A 14,781-nucleotide genomic window follows, 5' to 3' on the forward strand; every position below is an offset into this window, starting at 1 on the left:
AAATGGAAAGTCTGCACATTCTGGCCAAAAAGCTGGCTTCAACAGTTCAGATTTTTATAATCCTGTTTGTGTAGTTATTATTTTTGTCTTTACCTGCCCTTGAAATTAAGTAATGAACTAACAGATCTACTGCTCTAAATATAAACCAATTGTACCTTTATTTAAGCTACAATGTCCCTAAGTTACTAAGGATCCTGTAAATGGATCAGCATCGTTTTCCTTTACCCTGTGTGGGTCTCTGACCCAGTAAAACCAGTAAAACCTCCTTACTTTCATCAAGGCCTATGAGACCCTGTTCCTGATCTGCACTTGTAGTCTCAACAAATTATCTATTTGTATTTCTATCTGTGGTAATCATAACAACACCTCATTTCTTCATACTAAATGAAATTAAGTGATGTTTATTAAATTTAGGAAAAGGGAACTAATGTTTTATGCAACAACCTCTGCAGCAACCTCATTTCCCCTCTCTTGTATTTTAACCACTCAGCCTTTAACATCACCAGTAAAATCTAAAAACAAGTCTAAATATGATGCATAATAATGAAATCATATTGATATGTACACAACTGTGCAAAACACCTTTTTAAAATATTAATTTTAAATAATTAAAATAAATAACATGGGAACAAATGTTTCAAATGCATAAAGATACAAGTAAAAAAAAGCTGGTTATTTATGTAATAACCTCATCAGCAACCTCATTTCCCCTCTCAGCATCACCAGTATACTAATCACCAGCCTGATCATCTGTCATCATCTGTACCTGTTTCTTACTAGTTTATGTCTTAAGTTGGTTAAGATGGTTTGTTCATGCTTGAATGATTCATAGGTCACTTCCTTCGCTTAACAAAGCTCATTCCTCTAAAAACTGAAAAATAAAAGAGTGAACAAAGTCATTTAGGAAGCCTGGAGAACTATTCATTTATTTAAGGCTTAATTAAAAATATAACAAGATCTGGCTTTGTTGAAGCAAAATATGAAGAAATGAGAGGTGGCACTGTAGGGTACACCAAGCTTACCAAGCCAAATAGTGTGATATATGTTTAAGGTTTACTGTAGATTAATTTTCCTAACAATTATTGTTCCATAGACGGAGAAAAACATTAAATATTAATACACAATTATAGTTTCCAGAATTTTTTTAAATTTTTGCTATAGGTTTTTTAAGCTTGTTATATCGTATATTACTCATTATGCATTTTTAGGACATGTGACTAAGAGATGGTTGCAGCATGTGTGTTCCAAGTAAGAATGCCATTTAAATATACATCATCCATTTTTTTTTTTTAGAAATGCTTGTATCTTTGCACTTGCACTCATGCACTTCTCATGCACTTCTCATGCACTTGCACTCATGCACTGGCTCCAAGCCAGCAAAGAAAACAAGTTTACTGTACTGCAATGTACTATATATGTAATGAATGAATAAAGGCGTCTTCTAATATGATCTCAGTGACTTTGACTGTGGCATGGTTGCTCAGACCAGACCGGCTGGTTTTAGTACTACAGAAACTGATGATTTCCTGGGATTGTCATACATCACAGCCTCTAGAGTTTGCACAAAAACATTAAATCAATGGACAAGATCCAGTTGTCTCGGAGAGTGATTTGTTCATTTTCTACTGGGTGCGTATGCGCAAAGCATCACAAAACCTCCATAAGTTAAGTACAGGAAACAGAAATTAGTAGTTACCTTTGAGTTTTTTGGTCTGAATTGTTTGTTCTTTTGTCACGTGACTCCCATAGATGCTATGCAGTGCAGTAGATTCGAACGAAGGAACGACTCAAACTAGAAGATACGAGAGGTGAGCTGCTCATTCGATCATAATCCTTAACCATAATCCATGTCCTTAGCTGCGTTGTAATATTTTCATTACTGGAACTACTGTATAGTCAAAATTTGTGTATGTAGACGTGTTAGGGGTCTGTTGATTGAAAATGTAACATTTTATTTTATTTCCGATCAAAAGAACAAAATGAACTAAATGACTCAAAAAAAGATTTGTTCATTTTGATGAACGAGATTCAAAGAACCGAGTCACTAAAATGATTCAAACTTCCCATCACTACAGAAGGATCAGCTAAAAAAAAAGGTGAAAGTACCTCAAATAACTACTCTTCATAATTTCCTACGTGTAAATGTATTGTTTTTCCTTTGCACTGGAGTTGGAAGCAAATTCTTGCACAGGCTAATAATTCATCAGATAGGGTTGTTATGTTACAGCTTTTTGGTGTAAAAAATTTGTCTTAGCATTTTAAGAACAAGGAAGCAGTAACATCATGACAAAGCTATGTTGGCACACCTGAGAAAGGTGGCGTACATTACAGCCACGATTGACGTCACATGATAATAAAAACAAAAGAAATGGAGCTAGTAAACAGTAATGGAGTATAATGGTAAATGCTTAACTAGTCTGACCTGTTGCTTCACATCTTAATAGCTGTATCATAAATGTTAATATGGCATAGCTGACAAGTAACTGTCATCAATAAGACTTTCAAAACATGATGTCAGGAAAGTCTACATGAACCTGTTTTAGATAAGAACTTATAAATAAAACAAAACATAACTTTGAACTTTATTTGAGAGCTGCCAGCATATCAGCTAATTAACAGCATACGAGCTGCTACATTAAGCAGTGTATTAAACCACTCAAGTCATTTAACTATAGGAAAAAATTTTTTTCTTTTGAACTCAATGAGCTATGACTAATTTTGATATTTATCTTAGCTGTGTAAGCTTAAACATTATAATATTTTTAGGGGAATTCTTTTAGAGATTTATGTGTTCATTGAACTCAGTTTTGTAAGGAATCACTTGTAAAAAAAAAAAGAGCAAGAGACATTGGGGACTTGCAGGAAATGAGCCATTTTGGCAATCATGTTGAGTACAAAAATCTATTTTCTAAAATCACACTTTATTCACACTTTATGGAAAACAACAGTGGACTACATCGATGTGCGGAGGAGGTTTACGTGTCTTATAATGAAATTTATGCATGACTGGAGTACAAGTAGTGATTTTTGTTACTGAATTCTGCTTTAGAATATCAGCCTACTTCTGAGGTTCCATGGTTGAATGAAGAACGAAGAGTGTTAAATGGAAACTAGTGTAAGGTGTACAGTCCCTTGATTAGGGGTTATAGAGGGATTTGGGATACAGCCATGTGTTAGAAGCTAGTTAGATTTGTAGGCAATTTAAATAAAAACTTAGACTAAGTTCATTATTAAGTTTAGTTAACGCTCATGTTCAAGACGAGAGGAGAAATTACTTACATATTTTTTGCATGATTTAATGGAATTCATGCATATCCTAAATATTAATTGCTGTTACATAAAATTAAATTATCTTGGTTGTTATTACTTTAAAAACTTGAGCAAGTCATCAAAACATTGAGTTTCACTTTTGTCTTAATACGTTTGGCCACCGCTATATATAGAACTCATATTCATAGCCCGCCCCCAACACACACACACTTTGTACTTGGAATCTGTTCCTTTATTTGCTCTTGTTCTTGGTCCCAGCCCTGGAGGACCCAGTGTCCTGCACATTTTTGTGTTTTTTCTGCTCTATCAAGCCAACTTCAATTCAGAAAGCTGATTAGCTGATTAGTTAAACATGTGTGCTGATACGTAGCTTAGGACAGACTAAAATGCACAGGGCAGATTGCCCTTCATGACCTGGATTAAGAACTATCAATACATTCTAAAATAATTTTAAATGATTTTTCTCTCAAAGCCAGTCTTAAAGAATACAGTAGATAAAAAAAAAAATAAATAAATTAAATGCAAACCAAGTATGAAAGTTTTGGGGATACACGTTGCTAAAAAAAAGTGATAATTTTTCCCCATGTATGGAGACTTTTGTGACACCCTGTGTCTACACTTTTGCCATTAGTGCCATAAGTGCTGCTATTCTCCCATCAGTATGTAAAAAGTTTCCGTCTAAAGTTCTCAAAGTAACACTCAGGAGTGAAAACAGTGCTGGTAACAGCTGTGTTCGGTTCATCCAAGGTTAAGCCAGATGACAGATCAAATGTAGGATTAAATAGGAAACACATTTGTTTAAAAATGCTCAAACGTGGATATTTAAAGAAGGAAGGTTTTTATGCATTAACATATGCAAACTTTTCAAATAACAAAAAAGAAGAAGTGGCAGTTTACTTTCATGTAGTATGCAGGTAACAAGAATTTACTGTTAGGCTCGAAACACAATATACAGTATAGTCAATGTATTTTAATTCAAAGAATCATGCTGATGTTCCAGAATTCCTTTATATAACATCTGTTTTACATTAAAATAGAGCTTGCATTCTTACTGTAATCAATCTTTTGGCAACAAGGTCTGTGATTTCTTTGTCTATATAACTATTTATTCACCTAAACATGGGTATGTGAGTGTGTGTGGAGTTTGCATGGTTTGCCTGGGCTTTTTGGGTTTACCTTAGATACTCTAGTTTCCTCTGGCAGTCCAAAGACATGCAGGTTAGGGCTAACTGGCATTCCCAAATTACCCATTTAGGACACAAATTGTATGTGTGTGTGTGTGTGTGTGTGTGTGTGTGTGTGTGTGTGTGTGTGTGTGTGTGTGTGTGTGTGTGTGTGTGTGTGTGTGTGTGTGTGTGTGTATGTGTCTGTGTGTGTATGTGTGCTTGCCTGCCCTGCTAAGATTGGCACCCTGTCCAGTGCCCCTGTACCCCTCCTTGTGGCCAAAGTCCTGAGTTATGACCCTGTACAGAATAAGCAGTATAGAAGATGCATGAACTATTATTATTATTATTATTATTATTATTATTATACACATGTCCAACCTAGGTGTAAGTGTTATTACAATAAGAAGTCCCAGTTTAATTTGAACGTCCTTTGTGGAATTGTGTCCGGGTACATTCGATAAAAGAAATTGTGCTTTATTTAAAAATTTTCTTACTTTCTCTCTTTTTTTTCTTTTTAGACCACTAAGGTTTAAAATATTATAGTTTAAACCTATTACTGTTTGCAGGATGTCAGATGTTACTTACAGTATTACAGAATATTGGGTTGGCTAAAATTTTTGACTATGAAATATTTCTAATTAAAGTAAAACAAGTTTCATTTAGTATGCATTTTAATTAACCAAGACGGCTATTTAAAGCAGCATGTGTATCTGTTGCTTTACATTGCTGCAGCGAAAAAAGATTAAATTTCATCAAGAATGTACCATAGAATGCTACAGTAAACAGAAAATATAATAAAGGAGGATAGTTTTAACATGGCAAGTGTAAATGTGTAACTTAACATGAATATACGCCTGTTTAGAAACAAGTTTACAAGAGTAGCAAACTTAAATAAAAAGGTATTTATTTCAAACTGAATATCAGAATAAAAGAATTTGGTACTTTTAATTTGAAGTCCTTATTGTAGTCAGAAACAGGTGCTTTTATTACAAGGGATCTACTACAGTACATTAACACCAGTAGCATGTCATCAAAAATCTCACTCAACAACAGCATTGTGTGCAAATGATGCTTAAGCTGAGTAACAAAGTATTTAAGTACTTTCCACATCGACAAAAAGCTGGTTTTCATTAGGAAGATCACTTTTTAATGTTTTCCTCCAGAATGGCACTATCTCTGTGTTAGGCTAGCTTTGTAGTTTTATGTGCGTCCAGCTGTTACATTTCACACTGAACTGCTTTTTGTTAGGCAACACACACACACACACACACACACACACACACACACACACACACACACAGAAATTTTGAAGTGTTTGTTTTACACAAAAGCAGCTTTGTTTATTTCAAACAGAGTAAAGGAATTAAACTTGGAAAAAGAAGAAAAGAAAGGACACTAATTTTTAGACAAATCTCTCTCTTATGGAGTAAGTCAGAATTTTCCCACCATTATAGTTCGACCGTGGAGAAGATTCTTCCCATATTTTCTTCATTCTTTCCCTGTCTTCATTTTTTGTTCTTTGGAAAGGAAATCCTTTTTTTTTCCTCTGAGCCAAGGCTACTGTGAGAGCTTATATAAATCACACAGGTTTCGTCATTTATATGTTAATAAATAGCTAGAAATAATATTGGAGATTGAGTCAAGGGCTGATGTTACACTACATTTATTTATTTATTTATTTATTTATTTATTTATTATTATACTATGGGAATTATTAATTTAAATTATATTTACAGCTGCTGTAACATTTGAGGTGTTACATGTCATGGTGTCAGTTCACTAAAACATCTACAAATTAATAATTACATTTATTCTTTATTTAAGGTTGTTGGGGTGTGTCAAAAGTTTGACTTACGGTCTCAAAAGTGAGAATGTTAAGAAAATTTGGTAGAAGGTAATACATCAAACTTTTAGGATAACACATCAGAATTTTGAGACAATATGGCAAAAATGTTAAATATTATGTCATAATTTTGTTATAATACATCAGATGTATAATTTTTTGATAATAAATTAGAATGTTTAGATACTGTGTCAGAAAACAAAAACAAAAAAATGATTTTCTTTAAAATTAATTCTTTGTAGTTGGGTAAGCAAGTATAGCCAAAGATGATATATAAGAAGATGCTGATTAACTTTCATATTAACAACTTACACAAGGATTTTATAGCAGATGCTCATCATAAATAATAATAGATTATTATTATTATATAATAACATGATCCTGCATTTTTTTTGAGAGATTAGAGTGAGATGTTCCACACCATTTTATGTAAATTTAAATAGATAAAGTATACAACACACTATTATTACTACTATTATTAAATGATAAAACATAACAGTTGTCAACAATTGGCCTGTGTCACACTACTCTGTTATTAATTACTTTCCCATAACAGTATGCCCCTTCCAGTGTTTTATTTCTTACTTAGCTAAAACACTGAGAATTGTATAGCTTTATTTATTTATTTTTTTATATTTCCACTTTAATCCTGCAACCAAGGCGTGGTTCCTTCTATAACCAAACAACACAGCCTGCTTAAAATGAGTTTTTTTTTTTTCAGGCCTTTTTTTGATTTACCATTACTACCAGACATTTCACATTTCCACCATTTATTTATAGCACTGTTCCTGGATCAAAACATCTGGGGAAGAAAAATACCTGACAAGGAAACAGCATGCTTTCCTGAAAAGCTTTCTTGTCAAAGTTTCCATATTGCTTGTATCTGTTCCAGAAGCTGATCAGCTGCTGATAGAGTGTGTTCAAGAAGGTGATGTAAAACAGATGATCTGATCTGGGACCTTTCAATAGTGCTTCAACTAATTTATTATAAGATCCACAAATATATTAAATATTATCTTCACAATATATTGTTACTGAACATATGGTAACATAATAATGAATTAGGTATTTGTATAATTTCATTATATTCATATAACATATTTTATATCCTTTATTTGAATATTTTATTTTTTCTTATATTTTTATTTCATATTCTTTATTTGTATACTCCATTTTCTTTGCTACTTTTTATTTTAGGTTATGGGTGATCACTTCATATCGTACTGTGAATAAAATTTGAATTTGAATTAATTCATGCACTAATCCTTAGATGGTAGCATGGTGATACAGTGGGTAGGATTGCTTCACAGATCCTGAGTTCGATCCTGAGTCAATTTCCTTCCGCTGTGCAAAAACAGTCAGAGAAATGTGCTTGTTTGTGCTGGGTTGTCAACTGGTGTGAATGTGCTTGTTAAAGGTTTGTGCTTACATGCAAGAATTTCTATCGATGAATGAAATAGTGGGCACGACTTACACTTCCAACCATACAGGAAGTGCAAGACCATGCAAGAACCATTTTCAAGAACACCAGGGATCTCATCCAGCAAACTTCAAGATCCCAAGTTTACGTGAAAGTAACAGCCAATTTACAGTTTAGCCAAAAAATTGCAGTTTGGATTTAAATGAGCAAATACTTTAGAGCCTTTCATTCGATAATTACGGCACCGATTGTATCATGAGTGTGAGACTAATCACTTTTCACATCCTCTCACACCGCCCTTCCAATTTCTCACACTTTCATAATTAAAACAATTGTTTGTCGAGGACACAAGATAAAAAAAAAAATCACTGAGCTCCACCTTCTTCTGACAAGAAAGCTATAAATGGCTTTTATTTTGAATCAAATAGCTACATCATTTCCATGTGCCCTCAACACATATTGTAGATGTATTGCGTCTCCAACACTTGTTTCTCTCCATGTGAAGAGAAATAATATTTGCGCAATCTGGCTGAAATTAACATACAATAAAATTTTTAAAAAACATTAAAAAAAAAAAATTCTTAACCCACAGCTATTTTTAATAGTGAAAATCAAAGTTTTCCACACATACACAATATGACGACAACTCACAAGATTGGGACTACACAGCTGTGTGGCCGTAAGAAAAACATTTGTTTCTAAGACTAACGAAAAAAAAAAGGCTTCAGTTCGCTAGGCAGCATGAAGATTCAACTTTGGAGCAATGGAAAAAGGTCATGTGGTCTGATGAGTCTGGTCCTATTCCGGCATGAGGATGGTTTAGGGTAAGTGTTGTTCTGCTGCATAGGGATGCCAAACCATTGCCTTAGCAAACATGTGGTCTAATCAAAACTAATAGCGGATGAGATTTAAAGCTCACTGGCTGGGAAGAAGAAACCAAGCTACAAATCCTTCAGAGAGAAAACAAAAAAAAAATTGTAGTGACTAAAAATTGACGTTTGGACTGAAGCAAAAGCATTAAGTTCAGCTAAACCAAAATACAGTTCACAACGCTGGTACCACTGTTTTGTGTTTAAGCATATTGGTCGTAGCATCATGCTCTATTGTTGCTTTTCAGCAGCATGAACATGAAATGATTTTTCTTTGTTTTACATCAAAGGCAACATGAATTAAGCCAAATATTAGCATATTGTTGAGAAGAGCCTGTCCTAGACAACCAGACACCTGCATGTAGAGTGAACATATATGTTCCAATAGGACAATGAAGCAAAGCCCATGGGAAACAACTACAATGTCCTACAAAGGATTGGCCTGAAAGGAAAAAAAGGGTTTGTGGTTGTGGTTGGCCAAATCAAAGCGCAGACTTGAAAACATGCAGCATGACCAGAAGATTGCTCACTCACTCACTCATCTTCTGTACCATTTTATCCTGTATTCAGTGTCGCGGGGACCTGGAGCCTATCCTAGGAGGCTTAGGGCACACGGCAGGGTACACCCTGGACAGGGTGCCAATCCATCGCAGGGCACACACTCATTCACACACCACGGGCAATTTGGGAACACCAATTAGCCTAACCTGCATATCTTTGGACTGTGGGAAGAAACCAGAGTACCTGGAGGAAACCCACCAAGCATGGAAAGAACATGCAAACTCCATGCACACAGAGCCGGGAATCGCGCCTGGCTGGGAATCGAACCCGGACGATGGAGGTGCAAGGCAACAGTGCTAACCACTACACCACCGTGCAAAAGATTGCTGTCTACCACTATTTTTCATCTTGGAGAGAAAAAAAATATTCAGGAACAAAATCAAAATGTGCAAAGTTTAAATCTGTAATTGTGGCACAGGGATAAATGACAATAAGGAGGTGAATATTTAGATTAAATAGACTTTTATGCCCACCATCCATTGTATATTTCATTTCTATTTATAACATTAACTGTTATAGGGATTTGCATTATAACCTAAAATATGCCTCATGATGTTCATTGTGATTATTAAAACTGAATGTCATAATTATATAAAATATTACACAAGATGGGTTGCTGTTGTACTGAATATCGGCATGGCTGAACATGACCTCAAGTGTGATATACATTTTATACAAAAGATTTACAAACACAATTTATTATAAATAACTTGTTTGTTTAATTAACAAGTGTGTTCATCGAGTGTTGAGGTGGCAACTTACATGTGGGAAAACAACAGTTAATGTAATTAACATGAGTAAAAGCACTAATTCTTTCTAGTACTATGTAGCCAAAACGTGAAGAGAATAAATCATGAAGGTGGTGGACAGTCCTGAGAAACTTACAAGATGTACTTTATATTTTCACTTATTTCACTTTAAAATATCAGCTAACTTTTGATGTCCCACAAAAGTGTTTAACAGAAAGTTAGCCGTATTCCATGGATATGGCCATTGTGAGTAAAAATCTATCGAAATCCTATTTTTAGGAAGGAGGATTCCCTGATGTAGTAAGAAAGAGGAAATCCTCAGCCTCATTTTTGACACCAGGATTTCCCTGCTATCCCTAAAAAATAACTTCGCTAGCAGAGGGAATTAATAGCAAAAAATAGAAAAAAAAAAAAAACAATCCTCTAAAACAATGTTTAGGATTAAAACTTTTTCAAATTGAAAATTTGATGCATTTCATTAACTGAACTCTGTTGGCCACAGTGGGAAAAATAACCTGTATGACTTAATACCTGACCTGATACAGTATGACAAGTTATATATAAGAAAGAAGACTGGCCTACCATAAAAAAATTCCCAGTGGCTAATATGGTGCTGCGTTAAAACGTCAATATTGATATCCATATTTGGAGATGTCTTTCCACCTATGAGATTTTATCAGTATCTCATCCTTGTACATGTCTTATTTTGGGGTTTTCCTCCTGACTCAGCCTTTACCTGACTGCTGGGTTTGACAACCACCTCGACATGTTGGAGCAAGCCAGATCCAAAAATATCCTCAAGATATTTCAATATTCTGAGAACCATAATCCCTGTGTCTCGGCATCATAAAACCATGTGTGCTACTTGTTTAAAGTCAGAAACAAATCTCCATCGATTCTTCTCACATATCTTTTGCGTATTAAAAAATTAAACAACAAACAAATTCTTTTGTATCTTTTCTTTCTTGCTGTTTCAGCTTTGTAGCATGAAGCACATGTCTAACCAGCTGGACTAGCTATTTGTGTATGTATTATCTGTTAGATAAAGGATTCCTCGCTTTTACATGTCTCTTTGTATGACATTCGAACACAGCCATTTGCTTGGATGGTGATCACGCATCCTGAAGTGCATGTAAACAAACTTGAAGGGACATTTGAAGCCAACAGAGGATTTCCTTTCTAGATAAGGGTTCAGGATCTCACCTATTCAAAGAACCTCAGAGGACCCATTTTGTAATGGTGTAAACATATCCATGATCAGATTTATCTGTTTCTGGTAATTTTAGTCAAATGTCAAGAAAAAAGACCTTTGAAAGCTTCTTCAAGAGATCTTTGGATACTTGAAGAGTATTTCGTAAAAAGTTCTATTCAGAAGCTTTACTTAAACATAATAGTAAACACATTCTGCAAAAGTCTTCTAGAACCTTTTCTTGAACAGCGACTCTCTTTAAATGTATCATGATAAAGCTTTGACCTTAAAGCAATGTTTCCATGTAGTCCATGAACAGTGCAAATTATTTTCTCAAACTCCAGATGCTGACATTTACAGTATCTACAGTGTAACTGGGTAGTTTATAAGTGTTTTGTGGTTCTAGCATTATCATCCCTGATGTTTCACATTAGAAGGTTCATGAAGATTTAATGCACACAAGAACATTTTTCTTTTTTATTGGGAAGAGGAGATGTGATGGTTAGATGTTAGTGGAGGAAAAGGTTATCTAGACAGACATTTATCAAGCTTTTAACTTTCCGAATGCAGAGCTGGGCACACTCTCTGAAATCTGGGAACAGACACATAGACATCACTACAATCCAGATATCATGTAATAAATCCCAGAAAGATATCCCACGTGCTGTATGTTGTACTGTACATGCAAGCTTTTTTTGTATCTTTTGAAACTTATCATTATGGTATGAATGCCTGAAGACAATCTCCAGATTTTTTTTTATCGTTACGTCATTCTACAGCTAATCCCACAACTCTATATTTATAGATTCATAATCACTTCCCATAGAAAAACAATTATATTTAGCACTTTCAAGTATGGACATGTGAACAGAAACAGTGAGGTGTGTGTTTACTTTATGCTATGACATGCAGAAAGTTGGGCTCTTCCTGTTTTCATGAAGTATTAAGGAATGAATCATTCACACTCCTACACACCCACACATATTTCTACAAGTTTACTTTCGCCTTTTATTGCACAATCACATGCACACCTGTCTAGTTACTGCATCTCCCAGCTCTGTAATAGACCGCCATCCATAAAAGGTGTCAGGTTCCGGATCATCATTACCGTGACCAGGAAAATGTGCTTACAGAAGAAAAATGCTTAATTTACAACAAAGGAATGTGAGCACATGACATGGACTATAACCAATCCTTTAGACATGCTGTCACCACTTGAAAAACGTGCACCTACAATTCAATTAAATACAGTTTCATTTTTATACTGCTTCCAATGACCATTGTCGCAAAGCAGCTATACAGAAAAAAAAAACAATGCTGAAGGCATCCGAATATCCTTTGAACAATTAATGTTGGGATGTATCTGCTACTCATTTTTTTAAGGCTTAATGAGCCTTAGACCTCTAAATGATGTAAGTTTTCATCAGTTTCATCTTCGTGCTTGATGGGTTTTGCAAATGCACTATATACTGTATATCTGGAATAGTATATGGGAAAAACCTAAAGCGGAAAGCCCTCCTTATTAAGTTAAGTCTTTATACATTACTACACAGTGAAATTCTTTATTCTTCGCATAGCCCAGCTTCTTGTTAGTAGGATGGGGTCAGAGCAAAGGGTCAGCCATTATATGGCACCCGTGGAGCAGACAGGGTTAAGGGCCCAACAAAAGCAACCTGCAAGAGCTGGGTCTTGAACCGCCAACCTTACGATTAGTAACTTACGAATGAAGTCATACAGTGTGTTAGGAGGCTGTAACGAATGGTGTTTAAGTTAATATGAAGTTCACTTTCGTTGGCAGTTCAGGTACAAAATTGTTTGTAGGAAGTTCAGTCCTGCGCTACAGTATTGAGCAACTGCATTTACAAGCAATTAGAGAAGAAGGTTCTGCCTGCGTTAGCTACAGCATGTGTAAAAAACTAAATATACAAACTCTCACTATATATAAAACTCAATTGTTCAATTAACAACAGACATTGTCCAAAGTGGCTTCCTCATCCCTTTTGAGGAACCAGACTCTAAAGGGAACCCATCCTCATTTGGGTGATACCGGATAGTGCGGTCATAAACAAATCCCATCTATGACTGTGTGCTCTGAGGTCGAAAGTGCAGTTGTGTAACAGGAAATGCATTTGAGTTGATGTACAGTCCACTTTGTTAAGGTTACCAACCGTTCACTGATGGAGACTTGAGTGCAAATCTGTTTGTGGCAATTTTAGTCCTGGAAATTGTCAAGCGATTGTTGCTATAAGTTGTCATAGTGAAAGTGCTCGTTATTATTATTATTATTATTAGTTTTATTATTAGTGCAAGCATAAGTCCCTGCCTAACCTTAACCATTCATTCCCACTGTATTCACATTTCCAGTCATGAGCTTTCGATGACAGAAGAAATAAAATAAGCACACAAAGAGATGTGGGAAAACGTGCTTATGGCCATATTACATAAGACGCACATGATCAGCAAAGTGACTCCTTTTCCCGGCCTCTGATTAAGTTGCTAATTTTGGTCTGGAGCAATATCGTCGGAGAAAGCACATCAATTCGCATTTCCTCTGAGAACAGATGCGGAAACAGATAGCGGCGACAGAGGGAGGGAGAGAGGGAGGGCTGAAGGGCTGGAGGACTGGAGTTGCAGAGAGGAGGGGGTGTAAGGAAGAAGGAGGGGAAATAAACGGAAGCTAGGGCTTCCTGAGCGTCAGTGATTTATCTAGTGACGCCTGCACTTCATTGTTCCTCAAGTGTTTAAGAGAGACAAAAAAGCAGTGGAGTTCGAGGTTGGGCTAAAGTCGTTTTCCTATAGGGACCTCTTGTGTTTATTTTTCTGTGTGTGTGTGTGTGTGTCTGTATGTGCATATACTGGTTTTTATATATGGATGGGGCCTCGATGTCAACGAAGATTCTTGCTCATGTGGTCACATTTAACTGAAGAACAACTGTTTTAAAAAAAACCTTTATCTCAAAAAGTAAAAGAGCCAAAAGGTTAACATTTATGTCAATGGAAGGAATGCATAAAGATAGTAAGACCAAAGTGTGTGTGTGTGTGTGTGCACATGTGTGTGTGTGCATGCATATGGCGTATGTGTGTGAGCTGCATCGTTGCATCACTTTGGCAAATGAACCAACTCTTTGAATTAGAAATCATCGATCATTTGTCTTAGTGGTTTGACATGGCTTATCATTGTACATGCAGTTCCAACAAGATGTGCTTGAGTCTCTTGTCTGTGTCAGAGGTGCATTAGCAATGCAAATACATAGCACCTTGCTGTTATAACATTCATTTAAATAGTTACCTAACAAGCACAATGCTCTTTATAGGTTATATTGTTCTTTAGACAATCCTTAGATGTCATTAAGCAGTTTAAATATCTGATTGACTCATGTTCTCAGGTTTCCTTACACAGTCCAAAAACATGCGGATTAGAATAATTGGCATTCACAGATTGTCCATAGTGTGTGTGTGCCCTGCAATGGATTGGCACCCTGTCTGTGGTGTACCCCGTCTTGGACCCTTGGAGTCTTCTAGAGGAGGCTTCAGGTCTCCACGACCCTGTACTCAGAATAAGTGGAAGATATAGACTCATATACAATAAATACATTTATGCCGCAGGTATTCAGATACAGTAGATCAGTGGCAAGCATTTGCTGATATAATCCAGGATCAAGTCCTGGCCAGGGCATTAGCTTATTTGAAAGGGGAAAACAAAAATAATATCAA

Source organism: Clarias gariepinus, chromosome 19 (genome assembly GCF_024256425.1).
Source record: "Clarias gariepinus isolate MV-2021 ecotype Netherlands chromosome 19, CGAR_prim_01v2, whole genome shotgun sequence".
Taxonomy (NCBI): Eukaryota; Metazoa; Chordata; class Actinopteri; order Siluriformes; family Clariidae; genus Clarias; species Clarias gariepinus.